Source organism: Phoca vitulina, unplaced genomic scaffold, assembly GCF_004348235.1.
Source record: "Phoca vitulina isolate PV1807 unplaced genomic scaffold, GSC_HSeal_1.0 scaffold16, whole genome shotgun sequence".
NCBI lineage: Eukaryota > Metazoa > Chordata > Mammalia > Carnivora > Phocidae > Phoca > Phoca vitulina.
The window spans coordinates 27,309,814-27,324,716 of NW_022589719.1; the positions used below are offsets into that span (position 1 = coordinate 27,309,814).

The 14,903-nt window shown below is 41.3% G+C and overlaps 1 pseudogene; it reads left to right on the forward strand.

Annotated features, from left to right (window-relative positions):
- Positions 1 to 12,217: 12,217 nt before the first annotated feature.
- Positions 12,218 to 14,628, forward strand: LOC116638340 (annotated as a pseudogene).
- Positions 14,629 to 14,903: the final 275 nt, after the last annotated feature.

Genomic DNA, 14,903 nt, shown 5'->3' on the forward strand with positions numbered 1-14,903 from the left:
AAAAGAGAGTTTATATAAAAATGCCTTGACTTTAGGTATATCTGGCCTAATTGACCTACATGGCATATCTATTAGCACAAAGGTGGACTCACCTGAAGAGGAAGATAAAATCTTAACTTGGGAGTGTTGATAGTGGGAGGAATAGAGAAGGAAGAACAATGTTATAACCATCATTCTAGGGCAAAAGCCCTGTTTGGAGCACAGGTATTTGTGGCTTTTGGAGATACTCATACCAGCTGTAAGGTCTATTCCTACCTATTCAAAGAAAATGTTCCAACATCAGCTGTATCCAAACAAAAGATGTATTTGTCCTTACAAGACATTCTTGAATAACATTTTCTATATGTTTGAATATATATGAATTTCATACGTGAATTATGAATTCATAAATATCACTCATAAAATGAAATTCAAATTTCATATACATCTATATATCTGAAGAGATTAGATGTCTGAAGAGACTCCTTACTTTCCAGAAGAGACTTCTGTGAGAGAAGGAGCCCCAGTGTGGTATCGCTTTACTGCTAACACGTTGAATCATATGGAATTTGTTTCTGAAAGCCAGTAATGGTAGCAGACAGGCAATTCCACATGGTTCAACATAATACTTTTATAAACGTATTTTGAGGGCGCCTGGGTGGCTCAGTTGGTTGGGCGACTGCCTTCGGCTCAGGTCATGATCCTGGAGTCCCGGGATCGAGTCCCGCATCGGGCTCCCTGCTCGGCGGGGAGTCTGCTTCTCCCTCTGACCCTCCTCCCTCTCATGCTCTCTGTCTCTCATTCTCTCTCTCTCAAATAAATAAATGAAATCTTTAAAAAAAACAACACATTTTGAATATGTCAAATGAAATATTCAGGCATTCGACAAAAAGCTATCCTCCTACTGCATACCAGTGGGAAACATTGGGCACTCGTATGCTGTGCTAATCATTTTACAGGCATCATTTCACGTAAGGGGTCCTTCTCAACAGGTCAACAGTCAATATTCAACAGGTACCTCTATTGTCCATATTTTTTCAGATGAGGAAATTCAGTCTTCTGGGTTTGACTGATTTGCCCAGCTGTTAAATGGCAAAGTAGCACTTAATTCCTAGGTCAGTTTAGAAGCAAGTCTAAACTCCTACCATTCAAATAAACTGTATCATCACTGAGCAATGCACTATGTGTAAAGCTGAATGATAGGTGTCCTAGAGAGAAAAAAATTTAAAATTCTAATTGTCTCTTATCAACAAAACTATTTCATTGGAAAATGATGTGCCACAAGCCTTTCTCAGTTCATTGCAAAGTCAGTGCTCAGTCCCCTAATTTATGATCTCTCTCTTTCCTTTTTGCTTCTTTTTTCCTACCTCTTCACCAACTACCCATTTAATCAACAATATTTATTTTAATAAATCCTTTAAAAATATTTGTTAAGGCTCTACTCTATGCAAGCATAGCTCGAGTGTCCAGGAGAAGAAGGAAAAGTGTAGAGAATGAGAGAAGCCAATGTTCAGAGAGCTCAACATTGAGAGCAATAAAAATAGTAAAATTCAAATTCATTTAAGTACTTTATATAAAAGGACAACATGCCAGGGGAGCACAAGCATATCTCTTTTTTGCCAATAATGTTTTTTGAAGAATTGCATGTAATTAGGATTACTTTTGAATGCATAAGGGGGATCCTTGATGTGAAGGAACCTTCTAGTCATTCCTTTTATAATAGATGTTTCCTAATTTTTCAGCTTCTGTAAGTTTGAAGTTTGCAATGATGGATATTTTTAAACTAGAAAAAGCAAGCCTTAAAAGTACTGACATCTGTATGTTTCAATGCTAGTTAGCAGTGACCTCTTAATCTGATGTAGAGTAAGATTCCTTGACCACTTTGGACAGAACCTCCTTCTTGCCATTCATCAGTTGGAAGAGCATGAATTTTACAGTATGCATTCTTGAGTTTCCCTTAAACCGTCTGATATAAAACATTGGTTCTGAGTAGGAGCTGGACTTTGACTCTTTCTGTGAAAATTTCCATCCTTAGTTTCTCTTCCCTGGCCAGTGCCTACCACAAGGCTTGGCCTAGTTACAAGCTAGGGATTTTCCTAATCTTCTCAAATCTGGAGTCTGGGAAGAGATTCTTACCTTATACTGGACTCATGTGGACTGCAAGCCATTGCAGATTTACTTGAATCCTTCGCTAAACACTGAGGACCCTGGAGTCTGCCCCTAGGTCCTTCTGTCCTCAGAAGATCCCTGGGCAGGTATGCTGACCACTTCGAGATTCACATGTCTCGCTGATTCAGGGCACGTTGTTGTTGTTGTTGTTGTTGTTTTATGTTGTGTTAATCACCATACATTACATCATTAGTTTTTGATGTAGTGTTCCATGATTCATTGTTTGCGTATAACACCCAGTCAGGGCACGTTGTTAAAACCCTTCTGAAACTCAACAGGATTCCTATCTAATCAACTCTTAGCTTGAAGGCATGTTCCATCCTACCTTTTTCTTTTTTGTATAAGGTAACATCTGGGCTTTACTCACTACATCCCTGTAGCCTAAAACCTACCTTTGAAGTTCCCCTGATACTCAAACTTGAAATTATCATCAAATAAAGACATTCATAACTAATCTGGCTAAAGGGACATTCTTGGTCTCCTGAGATGTCTGAGGTCTGCATGGGAAGCATAAAGCAACAAGATTAAATACAGTGTTCCTTAAGAATTAAAATTGCATCAGGATTATCCCATTGGTGCATCTTCCCTGGGGATTATCTTTCAGTAACTTGTTGATAAGTTCAGTGATGAGGTCAGTTGGGGGAAAGAAAAATTATTATTTTCACTTGATTTACCTTGAAATCATGTTTTTAAAAAGTTAATTTCTACATGCAGCATTATTCTCTTTCTTTCTTTTTTTTGGGGGGGGAAGACATTCTGTGATATCCTCTGCTCTCTTTACTTCTGGAAAATTAATTCCTCCTAATTTTACTTTATATTTCTGATATTCCTTCTTGGTCTACTTTGCTGGCTTCTTCTCTTTCCCTAACTTCCACTCAAGCTGGGTCTCGGTCCTAGGTCCTCTTTTCTTTTTACATTTCTTTGCAGATGATTCAATTCGGTTGTTTGGCTTTAAATACAAGCAACAGGCTGATAATTCTCAAATGTGTTATTTCCAGCTAACCTGGTCCCTGAACTTCAGACTTCACTGTCTATTTGACATTTCTGTTGGATCGATAATGAGTATCTTCTATTTCATATATCCAACACCAAACACTCACCATCTACTTGGGTGTTCTGTATTGAACCATTCAAATCCTGACAGTAGTCTCTTAGTAATATATGTTGAGATTAATGAACACTGATGCTTCATTCAATTTCATCCAAAGACATGGTTTTCTTTCAGTGTTCCCTGGAGAAATGAGGGACCATTTAGAGCTTTTTTATTTTTAGAAAGGTCATTCATGAAATTATGGAATGAAAAGGGATTTTAGAGGTCATCTAATGGTTACCATCTCCAATCCCCATATCTCAAAGGCCTTTTGAGATTATTAATGGAGTTTCCAAGGTAATTTTAATATTTCAAAAGCCCTAACATATGTCATACATTTTCCTGGGATGATTTTATTATATTATTATCATCATCATCATCACTTGTGTTTTTGTTTATTTAAAAGATAGAGTTGGGGGGCACATGGGTGGCTCAGTCCATTAAGTGTCCAACTCTTGATCTTGGCTCAGGTCTCGATCTCACAGTTGTGAGTTGAACCCCGCATTGGGCTCTATGATAGGCATGAAGCCTATTTAAAAAAAAAAAAGGTAGTAATTTTCAAAACATGGGGTTTGGAGGCAATATATATAAGAATGGCTAAAATAGGGACACCTGGGTGGCTTAGTCAGTTAAGCGTCTGCCTTCAGCTCAGGTCATGATCCCGGGTCCTGGGATGGAGTCCCACATTGGGCTCCCTGCTCAGTGCGGAGCCTGCTTTTCCCTCTCCCTCTGCCTGCCAGTCCCTCTGCTTGTGTGCTCACACACATACACTCTCTCTCTGTCAAATAAATAAATAATATTTTTTAAAAAAGAAGAAGAATGGCTAAAAGAGTAGGTCTGAATTCAGACAGACTTGGATTTAAACCTTGGCTCAGCCACTGGCTGAGTGTGTCTTTGGGTAAATTAATTAAACTTTCTCAGCCTTACTTACCTTACCTGCAAAGTGGGAATGATAGTACTGCTCCTCTCTCATAGAGTAGTTGTGGAGCTTGAATGGGATAATGCATGTGCAGTATTTATCATGTCACCTAATCCTTTCTTAGCTTTGCAATTTTGACTGTGGGGTTCATAGAGAAAACACCGTAAATGAAATGTGTATGGTGCAGAGAATGTTGAGAGCTATGATTTTATTCATCCTTACTTCCAGATATTCATCCCCAATATTTTATGTTCCAGCTAAAATTGACAAACAAAAATTGTATGTATTTGAGGTATATAATGTGATTTTTTATATATGTATACATTGTGAAATGATTACCACAATCAAGCTAAATAATATATCCATCACCTCATATAGTTACCTTTTTGTGTGTGGTGAGAATACTTAGTATCTCTTCACTTAGAAAATTTCAAGTATACAGTACATTAACTGTAGTCACCATGTTGTTACAGTAGGTATCCAGAACCTATTCATCTTATAACTGGAAACTTGTACCCTTTGGCCAAAGTCTCCCCAATTCTCCCACTCCCCAACCCTTGGTAACCACCCTCTACTTTGTGTTTCTAGGAGTTCAACTTCTTTTAGAGTCCACATAATAAGTGATATGACTCAGTACTTGTGTTTCTTTGTCTGGCTAATTTCATTTACCAAAATCTCCAGGTTCATCCATATTGTCACAAATAGCAGCATTTCCTTCTTTTTCTTGCCTAATTACCTTGGCTAGGACTTCCAGTGTTATGTTGAATAGAAGTGGCAAATAATACATTTATACTTAGAGCTGCTGAAAAGTTATCTGATGGACTTCTGTAGAGATGCTTTATAAAAGCTCTGAATAAAATAGGAATAGAAATAAACTGCTTAAATATGGTTAACTTTTAGCTATTCTGTGAATATTTATTGAGTGCTTACTGTGCACCAGGAACCAGGAGTACAGTGGGGAATAAATCAGGAAAGATTTCTGCTCTTGTGCCTACATTATTGAATGCTGCTTCTGACGTAGGCAACTCTTCTAAATATGTCGCATGTATCACTTACTCTGCATAATTACATTATGAAGGAGGTGCTACTATTACCCTCATTTTTCAGATAAGGAAACTGAGGACCATGATGTCGAATAACTTACCCAAGGGGATGTAACTAGCAAGCACCAAAATTCAAACCTGTGCTGTCCCTAAAGCAGGAATCAGCAAGCTATGGGCTACATGTTACATCTGTGGGCTGTCTGTTTTTTGTAAATAACGTTTAATTGGAATGCAGCCATGCTTATTCATTCCCCCGTTGTCTATGACTGCAGCAAAGTCGAGCAGTTGTGACAGAGGCTATACGGCCCACAAAGCCTAAAACATACTCTGTGGGACTTTACAGAAAAAACTTGCTGACTCCTCCTACAGAGCCTGATACTTCATGTGAAAACGACTATATTAAAATCTCACAGCAGGCATCATTAAAATGGTGGAATAATTAAACCACGTTCACAAAATATCAGGTGCTAGACAGGACACCTGCTATCATCATGATTAATCAACACTTTCTGGAAGTTCTAAATAATGCAGTCAGACAAGAAAATAAAATAATAGGTCTCAGATGATATGATTTTACATAGAAAAGGTAAGGAATTTTAATTTAAAATTTCTTTATGTTAAGTGGTCTGGGGTGGGGCCCGAGAGTCTGCACGGTACCAAGCTCCCAGTTGACACTGATTCTGCTGATCCCCGTTATTGTACTTTGAATACCAGTGTATTCACTGCAAACATGTAGTCTAGAGTGTAGCTTTGAAGTCCTTCAAATTGGGTTTTATTCCTAGCTTTCTCTCTTTTAAGATACCTAATTTTGGTCGAATTATTTACTCTGAAAGCCCCAGTTTTATCATCTGTAAAATGGAGGTAATCATGGGCAATAATGCACATGACACTCTTAGCAGAGAATGTGCCCATAGTAAGTATCCGATAACTGTCAGCTCTATTAATATCTTTTATAGGTCAAATTTCCTTTGACAACCGTGGAAATGCAGAGGGCAATAGGAAATATCCAAACTACTTATTTTTTATAAAGCCGGTCAGATAAAGTAACGTGTTGGAGAGGAGAACCACGTACTTTTTTCTCACATCTAGCCAGATCTCCATATAATTGATACTTGAGGGGGAGAAGGAAGGGTAGAAGGAGCTGGGTGAGTTCGATTCTGGGGCCACCAGTCATCTCATGGCATCTGATCCTCCTGACCATCTCCCTGCCTCTTCTTCCCTTCTAGTATGTTCTCTGCATCATAGATGAGTGACCTTGTAACAACATAAGGGCCAGCATATCCCTCTCCTTAAAACCTCTAGTGGTTTCCCATAATACTTACAATGGAATCCAGACTTCTAACTGTGGCCCTCAAGTCTCTGCATGATTTCGGCTACCTTCCTCTGGCTTCCTCTTTCCTTTTACCCCATCGCTGACTCCTCTGCATCCATCCATCCACATCGCTGTTTCTGTGGTTCACTAAACCAGCCAAATACTCGCTGCCTCGGGACCCTTGCATGTGCTAATGCTTCTCTCCGAATACTCTTTCCCTTCCATTTATTTTTACACATTCCAGCAACCTCGTAAAAATTATTTTATTTTACTTTTTATTGTGATAAGAGTACTTAACATGAAATCCACCCTTTAAAATTTTTTGTGATTTTATTTTATTATTTAAAAATTTTTTAAATTAAATTCAATTAATTCACAGTGTATTATTAGTTTCAGGGGTAGAATTTAGTGGTTCATCAGTTGCATATAACAGCCAGTGTTCATTACATCACTTGCCCCCCTTAATGCCCATCACCCAGTTACCCCATCCTCCCTCCCACCCACCCCCCTCCAGCAACCCTCAGTTTGTTTCCTATAGTTACGAGTCTCTTATGGTTTCCTTCCTCTCTGTTTTTATTCTAATTTATTTTTCCTTCCCTTCCCCTATGTTCATCTGTTTTGATTTTAAAATTTTTCAGTTGAAACTGACATATTATATTTTATTAGTTTCAGGTGTGCCACGTAGTGATTCGACAATTATACACATTACGAAATGCTCACCACAAGTGTAGTTACCCTCTGTCACCATACAAAGTTGTTACAGTGTTCCCGATGACAATCCTTAGGCTGTACTTTAATCCCTGTGACTTACTGATTTTATACCTGGAGGTTTGTACCTCAAATCCCCTTTATCTATTTAGTGTACAATACAGTATTGTTAAGTATAGGCATGATGTTGTGCAGCAGATTTCTAGAACGTAGTCATCTTGCACCTGTTCTTTTTGTTTACACTTTCAGACCTCCATTCAAGTCACTTTTCCAGAGGGGTCTTCCTCGACTCCTTTAGCTGAAGTTGCCCACCCCCACCCCATTACTCTGCTTTATCTTCCATATGCACTTATCATTACCTAAAACTATATGATTATTTTTTTCTTATTTCCTGTCTGTTCTTTCTTGCGAGGATGTAAGCTTCACGAGGTCAAGGGCTTTATCTCTCCTGTTCACGGCTCTATCTCCACTTTCCACATCAGTGTCAGGGAATAGAGTAGGTGCTCAATAAATAAGTGTCAGATACAAGGGCGCAGTGAGGGTTCTTGTGAAGGAAAGACAGGACGTGGTTAAATCAGGCCCTGACGTCCCTCAGGAGAAGTTTCAGGAGACTGGCAGCTCAGCCTCCCTGGCCCCCGAATGATATGGGATGTTTCCAAGCTCTGAGGGAAATAAATGCTTAAAGAGCCCTCTGCTAACTTACCCTCCCAGGGATTTTCTACCAGCCTGAGGTAGGTTTTGGCGTTTGTTTAGAAAAAGCTTCTCTGATGATGGGTTCCTTCATTTTTATTTAAAAAATACTTTAGGGGTGCCTGGGTGGCTCAGTTGGTTAAGCGTCTGCCTTTGGCTCAGGTCCTGATCCCAGGGTCCTGGAGCCGAGCCCCCTCGTCGGGCTCCCTGCCCATCGGGGCGGGGGGGTCTGCTTCTCCTTCTCGCTCTACCCCTCCCCCTGCTCATGCTCTCTCTCTTTCTCTATCTCTCAAATAAATAAATAAAATCTTTAAAAAATACTTAAAAAATTTAGGTGATTAGACAAATGTATAAAAAATTTGCAAAAAACATGCAAACATACTCATTTCTGTCAACGCATATTTATAACTGCCTACGGTCTCTCAGTGCTTTGGTCCAGTTATAAAATTTCACAGCCCTATGAATGTGGTGGGTACTTGGCCTTGTTTGTTTATACTTAAACTGACAGCCCGCTATTTACACTTCCTGTTTTTTTCAACACTGTCTTCTCTACTCTTCTTAGCAAAGGCCTTCTAATCCACTGAATTCATACACCGTATCGTTTCATTACTCTTTAACCATTGGACATTTTAGTTCCTTGTGGGTTGTGCAATTTGCTTCTTTCTTTTATATCCAGGAACAATACTGCTAGAAATAGCTTTATATGAATACTTTCTTGTTCCTTTGACTTGCTTCTTCGGAATTAATTCCCAGCAGTGGGAATATTAAGTACCTGAATTTTTTTTTTTTTTTAAAGATTCCCCCCTAACAGATGATGCACTGTCTCCTAGAGATGGAATACAGCAAATCCTTATTCTGCCACAAGTCCACATATATAAAGCTTCACCACGCAAAGGTGACAAATGTGGGGACATACTCCTGACAAGTCACATGGAGCAGTGGTTAAGCATATGCAGTCTTCAGCCTTTTGGCCAGGGTTGGAATCTGTGCTTTGATTTCCTTACCTGTAAAATAAGGTCAATAATAGCACCTGCCAAAAAAAACAAAAAACAAAAAAAACAGCACCTACCTCCTAAGTTTATTATGAGAAGTAAATGAGTTAATTGGCAGAAAGTGCTTAGAATAGTACCTGACACCCAATAACTATATTATTCTTTGTTTTTTGTTTTGTTTTGTTTTGCTTTCTAAAGATTTTATTTATTTATTTGACAGAGAGAGAGAGAGCACAAGGAGGGGGATCAGCAGGCAGAGGGAGAGGGAGAAGCAGGCTCCCCGCTGAGCAGGGAGCCAGATGCGGGGCTCGATCCCAGGACCCCGGAATTATGACCTGAGCCGAAGGCATATTCTTCACCGACTGATCCACCCATGCGCCCCTTAACTATTCTTTAAAAAGTTTTTTTGCATCTGTCATCGGCAAATCGTGTGTGAGTGTGTGCATACAGACGGAATATAGAAGCTGCGCGTGTGTTGTGTGGCCGGGGGACAGGCACGTACACAGATAACTCAAGAGTGAACAATGTAGAGTGAGGGGGTGTGTGGTCTATGCCCCGAGTGTGAGGAGCCAGTTTCAAGCTTCCCCATCAGCACCTCCCAGGCTGTGCATGGTGCTCCGGTGGGGCTGTTTCCCTGGCATAGTTGATGTACTGGGGCTGTTCTATGTCGGCATTTAAGGAAGGCAGGCTGGCTGGAAAAACAAACTTACTTCACTTCCATTCCAGGGGTGATTGACCGCAAGTGACCTGGATGAAGAACTGAGTGCATTTCGTGCAATGACACTTTTCTTACCGAAAATGTGGTGGTCCATTGTGAAGAGACAAATACTTTTCTTAAGGAAAGAGTCTGTATAAATTGTTTACTTTGCTCTAGAAGTTTGCAAAATATTGTCCTCTGCAGTTTGAGGACAATACTGCTTGTCTCTCTTTTTATCATGTTATAAGCTTGTAGTTAAAATTATAAGAGTTTTGACGTTTATTATAGGATTTTGGAGAATACAGAACAGGAAAAATATTCTTCAGGCTCATCACTCAAAGATTGGATTTTTTTTGTGGTGCAGAGATGGAGACTTTTTAAATTTCATTTTCTGTGTAGTATTATATCACAGATATTTTCACGTTATGACAGTGTCTTCATAAATGTAATTTTAAACAATTGCATAGTATTTCAGCAACTGAATCTAGCATTTGGTTATTTTCATGATTTCCTATTAAAATTACGCTGTGATTTTTGCCTTGTGTATAAAGCTTTTTGTTGTTGTTATGGTTGTTATATTTTAGGTTAATTTCTGACTTTAGAGTCCTGAAGTGGAATAGCTCAACTTAAATTCAAATATGCATTTTTTATTTGGAAAATTTCAAACCTATATGAATTAAGAGGACGGTATAATGAATGCTTATGTATGAGTTACCCAGCTTGGAAAATTGTCCGTATTTTGACAAAATACAAGCATTTGAAAAATATTTTCCCACAGTGTAAAACCTTTCACCCCTCCACCAGTGACCTTGGCAGTGCTCATTTCTCCACAACCTTGACAGCACTGAGGATCATCCTTAAGATCCAAACCCAAGGAAAACATAATATTAAAACTTGGCTCACTTTGTTAAACAACAAAAATAATTAATTTGCCATTTTTGTCACCCCTGTAATTTAGTAGAACAGTGTTTTTGGACTGGCCTGGCCTAAGGATCCTCCAAGAAGATCAATGCAAGGAGCGCTCTGTAGCTTTGGCCATTTGAACGTAATTGAAAATTCCACAAACATCAGAAAATACTTGCATGCACGAGCAAGCCTACCTTGCAGCAAATTCAGACTCAATACAATTTAAGGGTCATGTGCATAAGGACCTAGTGACTTGGAATAAAGATGTGAGTTCAGGTGAGATGGGGCAGTGGGGCGTGTTCATGGAGTGATTTCCTGAACTTCCACCCCACCCTGTGAGTCATGCTAATTTTACTTATAAAAATATTTTGTGACTCAGCCTGTCATAATTGTGTGTGATACTACAAGAATAAGAGGTTCCTTTGTTTTTTTTCCTTCAGCTTTATCGAGGTATAATTGACAAAATTGAGGTTCTTTTGCTTTTTAAGCTTAGAGTCAATGTGGAGTAATATGATTTAAAAAGTGTTTAAGAGGGATGGATCTAGGCACGCCTGCGTGGCTCAGTTGGTTAAGCGTCTGCCTTTGGCTCAGGTCATGATCTCAGGGACCTGGGATCGAGCCCTGAGTGGAGCTCCCCGTTCAGCGGAGAGTCTGCTTCTCCCTCTGCCCCTGTCCTTCCTCCCTGCTTGTGCTCTCTCTCTCTCAAATAACTAAAATCTTAAAAAAAAAAAAGAGGGATGGATCTAAAAGTATGATAAGTTGGGTTGGCAGGAGGGTGAGCCCCGTAGGAGGGCATTAATCCCTATCCAGGGTAGACACCATAAAAACTCAGGTGGACTTATGCAAGAAGGTAAAATAAGAGTAGGGTTCACGCTTGGTAAACAAAACAAAACAAATTGGATTGTTGAATGTTGAAGGAAAAAATACCATCACAAAGTCCTGACTGGGGAGGATAGCTGTGTGAGCTATTTAACTCTGGGCTTCCAGGTCCACATTTCTATTGGCTAAAGGCAACACCCGTATTGCCGGCCTTCTAGGCTCGACATGAGAATCATATGCTCTTTGTATAAATATGAATCTTTAAATTTTTTCTTTATTTATTTGAGAGAGAGAGCACAAGCAGGGGGAGCATCAGAGGGAAAGGGAGAAGCAGACTCCCCGCTGAGCAGGGAGCCCAACTCAGGGCTTGATCCCAGGACCCTGAGATCATGACCGGAGCCGAAGGCAGATGCTTAACTGACTTAGCCACCTAGGTGTCCCTAAATATGTATTTTTAAGATGTTGTGGTAACTGGATAATCAGAGTACTAAAGAGGCATGTGAATCATCAGGGTGTTTATATATATATAAAGAATGAAGATCAAGGAAAGAATGGAAATAGGAAAATAGGAAACCCTATTGAGAACCTGCTGGGTGCATAGGGCTTTGCACTTTCAGACACAGAATCTCATCTGATTTTCACCACACCTCGGAGGTGAGTGTTAGACTCTTCCCACATTTAAAAGGAGAGCGCTTGGGGGCGCCTGAGTGGCTCATTCGTTAAGCGTCTGCCGTCTGCCTTTGGCTCAGGTCATGGTCCCAGGGTCCTGGGATCGAGCCCTGCATTGGGCTCCCTGCTCAGCGGGAAGCCTGCTTCTCCCTCTCCCACTCCCCCTGCTTGTGTTCCCTCTCTCGCTGTCTCTCTCTCTCTCTGTCAGATAAATAAATAAAATCTTTAAAAAAAGAAAAAAAGGAGAGCACTGAAGTCTGTAACTTCTCCAAGGTCACACAGCTATAGAATAAGCAGTGGCCAGGCGAGATAACATTAACTGCACTCCAAAGGAAGTAGTAAGTGTAAGTACTCAGTGATTGCAGACAGTGTTTTGAACATGGCTGGGCCGATTCCAGGCTCAAGGACAAGGAGAGTCACTTTTCCCATGACTTCTTTCCTTGTTCCAGGCCTAATGGAAGAGGAAAACCAGACGGGAGGGGTCCACTTCCACTTCCACCCCTTCTCAACAGACCCCGGGGTGGCTCCCCTCATATTTGTGGCCCTCTTGCTGTTGTACTTAGGAAGTCTTGTTGGAAACATCACCATTGGGCTCACCGTCTGGAGAGATTGCTCCCTCCATACCCCGATGTACTTCTTCCTTTTTGTTCTGGCCCATGCTGGAGATTGGCTACTCTACGAACATTGCTCCCCTGACTCTGGCTAGCATCCTTTCCATGGGGCAGATGCTTATCTCTCTCCCTGCCTGTGGGGCCCAGATGTTCTTCTTCATCCTTCTTGGAGGGTCTGACTGTGTCTTGCTTGCTGTCATGGCCTACGACAGGTACGTGGCCATTTGTCATCCATTGCATTACAACCTCATCGTGAGTTGGCAGCTCTGCGGGCAGATGACTTTAGGTTCTTTGGGGCTGGGATTCCTGTTGTCACTGCCTTTGACCATTCTGATCTGCCACCTTCCATTCTGTGGCCACAATGAGATCTACCACTTCTTCTGTGACATGCCTGCCGTCACGCGCCTGGCCTGTGCAGACACCCGTGTGCATGAGGCCGCTCTCTATGTCCTCGGTGTGGCCGCCGTGGCTGTCCCCTTCCTCCTTATCTGCCTCTCCTGTGGCTGCATCGTGGCCACCATCCTGAGGATGAATTCAGCTGAGGGAAAGCGCCGGGCTTTCTCCACCTGTTCCTCTCACCTCATCGTGGTTCTCCTGCATATGGGAGTTGCACCGTCATCTACCTTCGCCCCAGCTCCGGCTACTCTGCAGAAGAGGGCTGGGCAGTGTCTGTTGTTTACTCCTTTTTTTCACCAGTGCTAAACCCCTTGGTCTATAGCATAAGGAATCGAGAGGTGACTGATGCAGTAAGGAGACTTATGGCAAGAATGTGCTGGTTCAGGAAAACTTCCTAGAAAAATATTCCTTCCTAGAAAAAATATTCCCCAAACCAGGAGTAGGGGCATGATCTGAAGGACGGGAAGCTCCAAAGCAAGAAGGAAGGAGTGGAGAGATAACCGTCTCCATGGCTCTCTCAGCCTGTGAAATGCTCATCAGTGCGAATTCCTCTGCTTTTTAGTGGATTCCAGTGAGGAATTGGCCCTGCCTACTTAGCCAACCTCCTCTCTCATCATACAGCTTAGCATAAGGGCTGAATAGCAGTGTCAGTGAAGAAAAGGATGAATGAACGGACGCATAGAGACCCAATAGCAGTTGATACAATGGATGCTGTCCTGTTACCTGTTTTAAGAGCCTACATCCTTGGCGGTACGCAGGCCCAATGGATTGATGCATTCAAATGTCTTATGACCTTTCTCTTTGCCTGCTCAAGTCCCACTGCCTTAATAAAGTCTGTCCGGCCACTCTTCTGACAGCGATCCTTCTCTTTTCATTAAATCACACTTCTTTTTATATAACTAAGTTTCATAGGTTTTGGCATTGCCTTTATAATAAATCTATAAGGCCCCTCGGGGTAGAAGAAATGGCTTATTCTTTCTTCTTATTTTCTGGTAAGTGCTGGGTACTTAGCCTTAAGGTCCAACCACAAATGTGAGTCCTGACCTTTTTCCTTTACGTAAAAGAGAGGATGGTGGTAACAACAGCCTTCCTACCTCAAGGGGGTTGGATGGACAGTCCAGTGAAAATGTGGATGTGTGAAAATATAATAAGAAACTACAGAAGAAGCCACGATTGTTATTTATTTAAGTCCTCTGTCACTTACCCTCAAATGGCTTTTACTAAGTTGTTCAGGTCCTGCCTTCCTGCTGGTCCGATCAGCCCTTCTCAAAGCAGCAGAGTCAGTGGCTTCTCATCACAGCAGGTGGGTCCTCTGACCCTCGCAGGGGAACCCCAAGCCATAGCAGGCAATAAGCAGGGCTGTTAGGGACATTGGTAGCGGAGACCAGATGGAGGATTGAGAGTAGGGAAAGGTATTTCCAAGACATCTTCCTTGATAAGAGAAAAAGAAAAGAATCCCCTTCTCTCTTGATGTTGCTAGTGATAAAAACTAGCCTCTTTCATACCTGATTGTGTTACATGTGAGAAAGAGGGGGAATGTGGAATCCTGACGGTAGAATTCCTGGGGCATCCAAGTATTTTTAGTTGTGCTTGTGTGGAGATTCAATAGATATTTTATTGATAGCAATCGTGTTTGTTGGAATTAATATATTACTTCTCCACTTTTTTTTTTTTTTTAAAGATTTCATTTATTTATTCGACAGAGAGAGACACAGCAAGAGCAGGAACACAGGCAGGGGGAGTGGGAGAGGGAGAAGCAGGCTTCTCGCCAAGCAGAGAGCCCTGTGTGGGGCTCGATCCCAGGACCCTGGGATCATGACCCGAGCCGAAGGCAGATGCCCAACGACTGAGGCCACCCAGGCACCCCTACTTCTCTACTTTTAATTTATTCTGTTTCCAATAT